General features: G+C 34.6%; 1 long non-coding RNA gene across 2 annotated transcripts; it reads right to left on the bottom strand.

Moving 5' to 3' along the window:
- Positions 1-552: 552 nt before the first annotated feature.
- LOC143234979 (uncharacterized) lies at positions 553-10933 on the bottom strand. 2 transcript variants are annotated; one of them, XR_013018877.1, is made up of 4 exons: positions 10599-10933; positions 10264-10469; positions 1887-2011; positions 553-1280 (listed from the first exon to the last, which is right to left on the bottom strand). It is a non-coding gene; the product is annotated as an uncharacterized LOC143234979 (long non-coding RNA). The 2 variants fall into 2 exon arrangements; XR_013018876.1 differs by having other exon boundaries at positions 10264-10933.
- Between the last annotated feature and the right edge of the window lie 1188 nt (positions 10934-12121).

The following is a 12121-nucleotide window of genomic DNA, read 5'->3' as shown; positions in this document are numbered from 1 at the left end:
GTTTAAATAAAATACTTTTAGACAAACAAATGGGGTCAAAATTATTAACAGTAAGAAAAATGTATCTTATATTAAAAATAAATGCAGTAAGCGTGATCTACCAAACTTTTATACTTAACTTTATTTCGAGATACATTGTATAGTTTAACACTTTTAAAAACATTACATAACCGAATTTAAGGGTAACTACCCGACGTTAGTTATTAGCCAACTTATTGTATGATTTTACTGGCTATGCTTTAATAAAGGTGGTGTTTAATAATGGTGTCACTACTGCATTATATGTGAGTGTGTGTGCTTCCCAGAAAAACAAAACTTGCCACCCAAGATGATTTTTTTTTCCTTTTTCCATGGTATCTTGTTTGTTTTGAATTTTGCGAAACGTTACTCGAGGGTTGTTTACGTTAGCCGTCCCTAATTTAACAGTGTAAAAATTAGAGGGAAAGCAGCTTGTCATCACTACCCACCACCAACTCTTGGGCTACTCTTTTACCAACAAACAGTGGGATTGACCGTAACATTATAACACCCCTATGGTTGAAAGGGCGAACATGTTCGGTGTGAAGGGGATGCGAACCCGCGACCCTTGCATTACGAGCCGAGTGCTTCAGTCTCCTGGCCATGGCATCTAATAGATATGGAAACAAATATATGAATGAATATATATTGTATGAATATGTGCAGGCCTGGCATGGCCAAGCGCGTAAGGCGTGCGACTCGTAATCCGAGGGTCGCGGGTTCGCGCCCGCGTCGCGCTAAACATGCTCGCCCTCCCAGCCGTGGGGGTGTATAATGTGACGGTCAGTCCCACTATTCGTTGGTAAAAGAGTAGCCCAAGAGTTGGCGGTGGGTGGTGATGACTAGCTGCCTTCCCTCTAGTCTTACACTACTAAATTAGGGACGGCTAGCACAGATAGCCCTCGAGTAGCTTTGTGCGAAATTCGAAAACAAACAAACAAGAATATGTGCATTTTGTTAGGTCGGATCAAGTAAATAGTGCATTAATGTAATGTGTAAGATTTTATAAGTACATTGCGAAAACTTGGTTTCACTTACTTAAGCCTATTTATAGTTTACTTTTCATTGAGTGAATAAATTATGGGATTCCATACATAGATTGTACTCTTTATTCTCCCAGACCAGACGTAAAAGCCAATAATGCTTTCTGGTGAATCTCTTGCTTTTCGGCTAGTAATCCCAAATTTGGTATGGTTATGTCTGTGCCTTGAGGACTCTGTCATGGCCGTTTAGCCCTAGTGTTGCAAGCAATGCCTTTCAGGCTGAAAATATCAAACATCAAATTTTATTGTCTAAGATGCGTCGATGATAATAAATCTATTGAATCTATATAAAACTGAACAACAAATTATCTATGCTACGTATTTCAATTAAATGTACATTGAACACAACTTGATTTCGTTTACAACTTTGACTGCTGTCTTTTTTAAACAATCCAAAAGATATTGAGTTCTTCATTCTTATGGTTTGGCTTCCGAATTTCAATAACGATTATTATAAATTGTGTTTCTGAAACAGAAAGATGATTTCAGACTTTAATTGTTGATTGAAAAATTTATCACACGTCCTTATTAAACCTTGTCTCTGGGAAAAAACATAATTTCATCTATTGTATGAGAGTAAATAGCGATAGGTTTGTGTTTTTATTCGAAATATAGCAATATGACGAAAGATTTAATTTGGAGATAGAAATAAAACAATGTTTCAAAAAATCATGTGCAATTTTAAGCAGTTTTAGTGCATTGATCTTATAGTAGAAAGCTTGAACTAATTTTATGATATGTTTCAACTTGATAATGTGTATTATAAATCAGTTTTTTAATATACTGTTTTGGAAATTATAAATTATTCACAAAATAATAGCTTACAGATTATCTGAGTCCACTTTTTCATTTACCCCCCTGGTACAACGGTAAGTATATGGATTTACAACGCTAAAATCAGGAGTTCGATTTCCCTCGGTGGACTCATCAGATAACCCAATGTGGCTGTGCTATAAGAAAACATATACACACGAGTTTATTTCCAGGCTGCACTCTCGATATGTCCTATAAAAAGTTAAAGGTTAAACAATTTTCAAAAAGCATACCTAATATTTTGTATATAGAACATAGTAGTAGCCCATGAGTAATAAAACCCAAATTCATCTCAGTATTAGGCTTTATAAAAGATTGGTTTTCACTTTAACCCCTTCTACCAGTTGATTACAACAGAAGATTAATTATAAATTAAATATGTTTTCATCGATGCACTTACTCCAATCAAACACACAGACGACATAAATTTAAAAAGTGTGTTCTTTAAAGCGAGTTCTGGCAATGGGATATTTTCTTTGTGCACAAACCATTATATCATTTTAAATCATACACTAGCCTAGTTATGTTTATTTCTACAATATTAAACTAGTGAACCAGAAAGTAACTTACTTCTAGACTCGAGATAAGAGTCAAGTGCAGCTCAATGGTATGTGATTAATGACATCAGGTTAAAAAAATCACAGATTGCAACTATGTTTTCAGCAAAACAGAGGACGAAACATGACAAATATTAAAAAATAAAAAAGGTACTCAGGTTTTACATTACATTTAACATATCTAAGTACTTTAACTAACTTAAGGTGACGGATAATATTTCTTAAAAGATTTTTGTGAAACTGTGGGAGTCCAGCCTAAAAAAAAAGAAGAAAAACACCCTTTACTATCTATTAGTTCTTATTCCAAACTTTTAATAATAACACACATTGGCATATCAACTTTACAGATGCCTCTGTCCAGACAGTCTCTGAGTCGTGAAAGGGAATGAATTCATACGACAGATAAAGTTGGGGTAGGGGACTCGTAGAACTTGTGATAAGATCGTAAAGGGGCATTCTCGTCGTGACCTTGGGCTCTTTCAACTAAGCAGTTTCACATGGTTTATTTTTCCCCTGCCTAAAGTTTAGAGTCATCACGTCTACATCAATATTGTTTTGTTTGTTATCTTCTGTAAATAGGGGAACTAACAAGATTAGGTTAATTGTGAGTATTCGAGTATTTGGCGATGATGGATGGCATGACGCTAGTCTGATGCTTACGTGGGATGGGTGAGAGGTTTGGGCGGTCCAAGTAAGCCAACACTGATTTGCAGGTTTATTTTTGATGGCTGGATGACAGGCGTACATTGTTTTCATTTTATCTGGTGCATTCTTATTATAATATGATTTTCCTTTTCACTGTTGAGAGATTACCCGTCATTTATTACTCAAAAGGAGTCTACTAACATTACACAAGGAAGCATGGTTGAAGACCATTTTCTAAGTTATTCATAGGGATATAAAAAAGAAATTTGAAGTGATAATGTCTTCACACGCAATGGTTATAGTGCATCAAATTTAACTGTACAGGCTTTAATAAAACCTGAATTTTTCCACAAAACAAGTATGTGTTTAGATATCACAATGCATTTGATGAGTTGTCCATTGGATGTAATTTACAATTTTATTAATAAATCCTTTATGATAGTATTTGATTTAAAATAAAGTAAATTTTTAAACATATTAATGAAGTTAAAAATCATTTTATAATATTACGAAAGTCGTCTCATTGTTTTGAATAGAATGAAACACTGAATATGTAATGTTAAAACAGTAACGTTATTAATTGTTATACCAAATTAAAATGTAATGTTTAAACACAAAAACATTCTTATTAACTATTATACCAGGTTAAGCGTACAGGATATCATAGAATTTAAAAATAGAAACATTAAGTGATTAATTTGAACCCGATGGGCCCGGCATGGCCAGATGGGTTAAGGCGTTCGACTCGTAATCTGAGGGTCACAGGTTCGAATCCCGGTCGCACCAAACATGCTCGTCCTTTCAGCCGTGGGGGCGTTATAATGTGACGGTCAATCCCTCTATTCGTTGGTAAAAGAGTAGCCCAAGAGTTGGGGGTGGGTGGTAATGACTAGTTGCCTTCCCTCTAGTCTTAAACTGCTAAATTAGGGACGGATAGCGCAGATAACCCTCGAGTAGCTTTGCGCGAAATTCAAAAACCAAACAAACGTTAAACCAGATGGTTCAACGACAAGCTTGCGGGTTATGAGGTAAGCTTTTGAGTTCAATCCTCGCAGTTTGTGTAACACATTTAGCTCACTGTGAGCTTTGTATATAACAGCAAACTCCCTTGTAAAACTGTTATAAATTTCGGACACATGAAATGCATTCCAGCGATAACATTATAGAGAAACATGCTACTTCTCATATTTATTAATCATGTTAAAAGCTACCTGGGTTTAAAGTATATTAAATTTATTTTACACTCGTTTTCTACTTCTGACATATTAAATTAAATATTTCTTATTTAATGTTTTTTTGTTGTTGTTGCAACACATAACCAAGACATTTAGTGTTGAATGGCCCGGCATGGCCAAGTTTGTTAAGGCGTTCGACTCGTAATCCGAGGGTCGCGGGTTCGAATTCAGGTCGCACCAAACATGCTCGCCCTTTCAGCCGTGGAGGCGTTATAATTTCACGGTCAATCCCACTATTCGTCGGTAAAAGATTAGCCCAAGAGTTGGCAGTGAGTGGTGATGACTCGCTGCCTTCCCTCTAGTCCTACACTGCTAAATTATGTACGGCTAGCGCAGATAGCCCTCTAGTAGCTTTGCGCGAAATTCAAAACAAACAAACAAACAAACAAATATTGTTGAAATTAAGTTAGCCACAAAAATACCCACCACGAGTAACGAAACGAAAAGAGGTTTCTTGTGGTGTAAGTCACAAAGATGCTATTGTGCCACTGGATGTCAAAACTAACCTGAAAAGTTGTCATAAAGTTACTGTGTAACATATTTTGTTATAACTTAATCTTAGCTAAAGCTTCTCTACAGATATGGTCAGCACTGTGAAATGAAAGTCACCTTCAACTTCAAATAGACTGAAAAATAATGAGGGACAAAGTTGAAGTAATCCGAAGAATTAAAAAGAAAATACAAAAAACTAATCATCTCTTAGATTAATACACGGTGATCACATATTACAATCAAATTCAGAAAATTGTTCTAAAATTAAGTTCTCAGTAAGGTCAGCAAAAAAAAATAATTTTTGCCATTTTGCTTACACACACACACACGTACATAAACGTACGAAATTGTTGTGATTTAGTAGTTATGTCGTTACGCCTAATACGAGAGTTCCCGATACTCGTCGAATTTCCAAAAGAAAACGTGCAACACGATTTTAGGCTGTGGGTACAATATAAAAGTGACTGACGGTCGGTCAAACAAGGATACCTAATTCGAAAATTGACGGTAGGTGATGTTGACTAACAGACTTCGTTGTAGTTCGTTACTTTAAAACATAGGACTGCTACGTTGAAATATATATATTATAATTATAAAATATTCAAACCATAAACCAAAACTCACTGACGTGATATTAAGGAAAAAATTTGTTTTTAAAATTTTAAAAATACGCTATTTTTAAAAGGGAGTCTAGAGTACATGCTACCACGTGGGATTATAATATAACCACAAATACTCAGGCCATAAACTAAAACATATGAACATGTATTTTTTTTAATACGCTGCACATTTTGTTTTCAAAAAAGGGGATCCTAGGGTGCAAGCTACGACGTGGGATTATAATACAACCATAAAATATTCAAGCCATAACTAAAACATATTAACATAACTTTTTTAAATTAATTTTTTTTAAACACGCTGCACATGTTTTTAAAAAGGGATCCTAGGGTATAAGTTAAACGTAATCCCACTTGTAGCTTTGCTCGATATCCAAAAACAAACATAAATAACTGGTAAGATATCTTTTTTTTTAGGTGTACTCGTTATTATTGCCTATTAAGAAGAGAAACTAACTATCATTTCAACAAAAAGTTACTGACAGATGTTCTTCTTAAATTTAGAATCCAGTCAGTGTTGAGGCCGGAACATGCACTTGTTGAAAGAATACCAGACAGTTTTACGAGGGTCACGTGCTCCTCATTCAGTGCTGCCCAAAACCAGCTTTGTAAGTTCAGGTGTGGGAATCTTTTAAGGGTTACAGTCAATCTCACTATTTGGCTAAGAGCAGATGCTTCAGGCGGCAAACGCTGTCAACTGTCTACCTTCCATTTATTTCGTACATTAAAACCATGAACGTCTATATATACTCTCTGTCTTATACATGGCGGTTTCGCTGGACATTTAGCCCACTATGTGCATTAAGTATCGTTCCGGTAATTAATGATTAGGGCTCTTGATTCGCAATCCGAAAGTCACTGGTTGGACTGCCCATCTCACCAAAGATGGTCGTCTTTTCAGCAGTGTGGGGCATTATAATATTTCAGTCAATCCCCTTATATGAGGTAAAGAAGTAGCCCAAGAGTTGAGGTGGGTGGTAATGACTATCTGCTTTACCTCTGGTAATGTACTACTAAATTAGGGTCGGTTAGCGCTAATTGCTCTCGTTTAGCTTTGCGCGAAAGTAAAACAAACCGGTAACTAAACAAATAAAACATTAGTCGAGGAAAAAGTTTTAACGTTATTACTCGTTTGTACTTTCTAAACTTGGTGTAGTCGTTCACGATACACTTACATGTAGTTACTTCACTATCAGTGTTATGCATTATAAGTCATCTCGGACGAGTTTCCAATTTATTACGTTACGTATGTTAACGCATAACTATTCAATAATAGGAAAATTCAATTTAGAAGTTAATTAATTGTTAATATGTATCAAATTTATATTATTTGCTAACATGATTGATACACAGAATTTTCTGTGTTAACACAAATATATTTTAATATACAAACAAAAAATACAATTTATAATAACGGTTATTACTATTAGTTATAACAAATGATAATTGATATACGAGATTTTTCAAAGTTACAAGCCCCTAGTGGCACAGCGGTATGTCTGTGGACTCACCCGCTAGAAGCCGGGATTTAATACCCGTGGTGGGCAGAGCAAGAATAATCTATCGTGTAGCTTTGTGTTTAATTCTACAAAAAAAAACAAAAAACAATACTGAGTCCTTATATCCTGTCTAGAACTGAATACTTTATCGACGTTTACGGAGAACAAATTAATTATTTGTTGATGTACCTGTACATTTCCTTTAATTATTTGCTAAACTTGAAGCACTTGTAAGTTTTCACTGGTGACAAATTTGTAATGTTCGAAATGTATAAACATTCCTGGTCCAATTATGTAGTTTTCTGATTAATAGACATTAATCACAGTTATAGCTTTCGAGTCTTATAGCACACTGACTGTAGCTGTTCTGTCATTTTTTTTTTCAATTGTCTGTAGGCTAATAAGCTTCTTTTATACGATTCAAGCGAGTTCCTCGAAGTTTCAACAATGTTCGAAAACGCTGGAGAAGTACAGAAATGTCAGCCACTGAATACCAAATTATATCGTGCACAATATTTTGTATACCTAAAGTATCAACCAGCTCAAATGGATAGAGATATCATAGAAACATAACATTTCGACTATTTATGAAGTCTCCCTCACTGGTGCAGTGGTATGTCTGGGAACTCACAGAACTAGAAAGTAGGTTTCGATATCCTTGGTGAGCAGAGCGCAGATAATAATAGTTCATTGCTTAGTTTTGTAATTAATTCCAAACAAACAATTTAAGAATAATTTATTTTGTTTGTTTGTTTTTGAATTTCGCCCAAAGCTACACGAGGGCTTTCTGCACTACCCGTCCCTAATTTAGCAGTGTAAGACTATAGGGGAGGTAGGTAGTCATCACAACCCACCGCCAACTCGTGGGCTACTCTTTTACCAACGAATAGTGGGATTGACTATCATATTATAACGCTCCCACGGCTGAAATGGCAAAAATGTTTAGTGCGACGGGGATTCGAACCCGCGACCCTCAGATTATGAGTTGACCGCCCTAACCACCTGGCCATGCCAGGGCAGTTAAGAAGAAAATTTCGTTTGTTGCTAAGTATAAAGCTAAATGACGGGATATCTATGCTGCGACCACCACAAGCATCTTAACCCGGTTTTTTAACCTCATAAATGTTCATTTATCACTGGGAGGGATATGAAGCAACTATTGAATTTGCTATCATGAAAAATATGTATTAACCCTGGTCCTGTTCATTTACAGTATTTTTCTATAATTGTCGAACACAAATTACGTCATTTGAGTATCGACTAATTTAGATTTTGTGTTTTAACTGGACACATCCAAATGGCAATGAAAATTTATTCATTTGTAAAGTTGCTATTGAAGTCAGTTTGATTTTATTCGATTGAATAAAATCGATATCAGTTGTTTCTCGTTTTTCAGTAAAAGAGCCTCGAAGTAATTGGGATGCTTTCGTGTAACTACAGAACTCGTTATAGGTAGTGGTTTTGTTAGAGATCTATATATGATAAATCTAAAATTTAACTTGTTAACTCGTTATAGGTAGTGGTTTTGTTAGAGATCTATATATGATAAATCTAAAATTTAACCCGTTAACTCGTTATGGGTAGTGGTTTGTTAGAAATTTATACATGATCAATCTAAAATTTAACTTGTGAGCTCTTTATGGGTAGTGTTTTTGTTAGAGATCTATCTATGATCAATCTAAAATTTAACCCGTTCTTTCTTCTTAAAGTTCTTGTTTTAAATATATATGTGAAAAGTAAAAATTCATGCTTTTTTATGCTTTCACTTAAGGGGCCGACAGGGGTGACTGCTCGGGAAGCTCAGAAGCTGAATTTTGTGTCTGTGGGGAGAGGGGTTGAGGCGTGGTCAACCCTTTCCCTTCCCTCTCAATCTTTTTTTGGATTCTTGTTTTCTAGTTTGTTTGTTTGTTAGATTTTTGTTGTTGTATTAGATGTTTGTTGATAAAGCAAATAAACAAACATAACAATAAGTGAATAAATTTAAACAATATCCTTGAGAAGTGTTTTTATTCCTTGTTCTCATACTTTTACGATTACTCCTTCCTTGTTCTCGTGACAGTACGATTACTCCTTCCTCGTTCTCGTGATACTATGATTACTCTTTCCTTGTTCTCATGATATTACGATTACTCCTTCCTTGTTCTTATGATACTACAATTACTCTTTCCTTGTTTTCATGTTACTACGATTACTCCTTCCTTGTTCTCATGCTACTACGATTACTCCTTTCTTGTTCTCATGATACTACGATTACTCTTTCCTTGTTCTCATGATACTACGACTACTCCTTCCTTGTTCTCATGCTACTACGATTACTCCTTTCTTGTTCTCATGATACTACGATTACTCTTTCCTTGTTCTCATGATACTACGACTACTCCTTCCTTGTTCTCATGCTACTACGATTACCCCTTCCTTGTTCTCATGCTACTACGATTACTCTTTCCTTGTTCTCACGTTACTATGACTACTCCTTCCTTGTTCTCACGTTACTACGATTACTTCTTCCTTGTTCTCATGATACTACGACTACTCCTTCCTTGTTCTCACGTTACTACGATTACTCCTTCCTTGTTCTCATGCTACTACGATTACTCCTTCTTTGTTCTCATGATACTATGATTACTCATTCCTTGTTCTCCTCACGTTATTACGATTGCTATTCTGGTAACACATACAAAAATTACTTTTCTGAAAACTTTTATGTGATCGCATGAACTGTCTATAATGTTAACTGATACACAATAGATTAGAAAACAACAGAGTTGGTAGGAATAAATACTTTTTTCATTAAATAAAAATGAAAGCTAAAATATGTAAACATACATAAGATTCAGTTAGTTTCATAAACCATTTCCTCCCTTTCAAAAGAGAGAATTATGTAAATAAGAATGATAGTGGGTAAGTTAAGTTGTTTGTATTAGTGAATCTTGATTTTTCATGTACAGAAATTTGAAAATACGTTTGAGTATAAAACATATATAGTGAAAGAACTGTATAATTTACAGTTCCAAATGCGTGGAATATATTTATGAATATATATAACTGATACTGCAAGATTATTATGAAATCGTTTCTCGTGTCATGTGACGTCGTTACAAACTGTAGTTAATAATATCAGTTAATAATTAAACAAAAATAAATTTGATTGAAAAATTAAAATTTGTTGTTAGTCACCCTGAATCACCATCTATAATTTTCTTTTTAAATACAGAAAGTGTTCCATACGAGTTTTAAATACTTACGACAAAAAGCAAAGCTGTAATTTGTATAGTTTTCCAAGCACACTCAGTATGATTCAGGCACTATATGTACGTAGGTATATATCTATAAAAGTAACTAACCTTTAGCTGTTGCTTCTTTTGCATTATTTGTAATGTATTCCACAAATCCATATGGTTTGAGTAATAATAACAGCAGATTCAGAGTGAGTTGTTACATACCTAAATCTCAGGATTTATAGATTAATTTTGTTTACACTGAAGGAACTTCAGGCTGTAGTTGAAATTCTCGCCAGTATTAGTATTGATTTTATTTGCACGTGGTGGTTCTGAAATAAAATCAAAATGAACGTAAGCCAAAACTAAACACAAGATAGTCGTTGTGCTTATGTGGTAAGTTATTGGTCAATACAAAATGTCTATAGAGAAAATTACACTTCTAAACCTCATTCACATACTCTCTTCAAGCAAATTCCAATATAATTTGAAGTCAGATACACGTAGCACTCGTTGAAAATCTGATTAATTTTCTCTGCAGTAACGATCCTATAAATATTTTAGTGTTTACTTTATGTGGTAAGCCTTTCTTAGAAAACTAAGTTTATATAATAGTCAACACAGTCAACATTGTGTGTGGCTTCATCTTTAAGGACGTATCACAAACTGTTTACCACACACTTCTGTCCTTTTGTATTTGTTAACATAGGCAATTAAAGCTTTGTTGTATTCTGTGAAGCTAGATCGAGTCTAGCGTGTTCTCTCGAAACCACCTAGTGACTGACACTACAAGTAAAGAGTTTCGGATCTAAATACACAGGCGTACACAAGCACAGAGGAACTGTCAAGGGCAGAAGCTCATTTGTTTTGCCCTCAGCAGGGGGTTAGTTCCCCCTCTTGACACCCTTGATTGATATTGACACACCTACATACGTATTTGATATCGTGGTAAGAGTCAGGGGTGTATAGACTTTGAAACGTAATATATCTTCCATTCGATTTCACCAAACGGCCTTGTTTCTCCTTTATCTATTCAATGCAACAAATTTTGATAATATTTACAGTACGAGTCTGATTTCTAAGATGAGTTGTTATCTATGACATGGATGCTGGTAGTTATAATTAAACACACACATATAAATGCATATAGTTATTTAAATATAGCTTATATTCGTGTATAATGATGTATATATTTATTAATATATACTTTCATTTCGTAGGTAACTCGAATTGTATATAAAGTGTTAATGTTAATAAGTCAGTAACCGAGATGACAACTGAAACAGAAGTGGAACGTATTCACTTCAGCTGCTGGTATTGAATAAGTTTGAACAATGAGACTGAAAAGCAATTCCGCGCAACACACCTACTCATATCTGAACAATGACGTAAGGTACAATATCGCCCATTTATCATGACAAAAGCATACAGATTAAGCCCATCACATCATAAATGATAACTCCAAAGTCCTGTTAAACTTATTTTATGATTTTTTTTTAAATGGTGACTACAGTAGTAATACTAATATTATACGAGATAAATTCAACTAATCAATGTTGCATTTAGCTGAGAAATTCACCGTAACAAATATTCATTATAAAATACAAGAGCAAACAAAACTGAAATATAGTGCACCCAAATTAATAATTAACTTGTCGTTACACTGTAACGTTTTAACTGTAAAGCAGATTTAATGAAATTGAAACATTAATGGACGTCGTATGTGTATGTAGCATTATATATTAACATATCCCAATGCTTTTACCTTTGTACAAAAGTTACATCACTTGTATCTTATTATTCTGATTTATTAGCTCTTAACTGTGTGTGAAAGCAGTCATTTTTCTTCAGATTACAATGTTTTTGTCTAATACGCGATCGTTTCTCTAACAATTAATGTGCTTTAGTTATGCTGAACTCTGCATTTGACATAACCCTTTTCAAGTGAAATATCATAGGAATGTGCTCATCAACATGTTTCACA

Source organism: Tachypleus tridentatus, chromosome 12 (genome assembly GCF_004210375.1).
Source record: "Tachypleus tridentatus isolate NWPU-2018 chromosome 12, ASM421037v1, whole genome shotgun sequence".
NCBI lineage: Eukaryota > Metazoa > Arthropoda > Merostomata > Xiphosura > Limulidae > Tachypleus > Tachypleus tridentatus.
The sequence above is the reverse complement of the archived record's forward strand: the minus strand, read 5'-3'. Positions and strand labels throughout refer to the sequence as shown.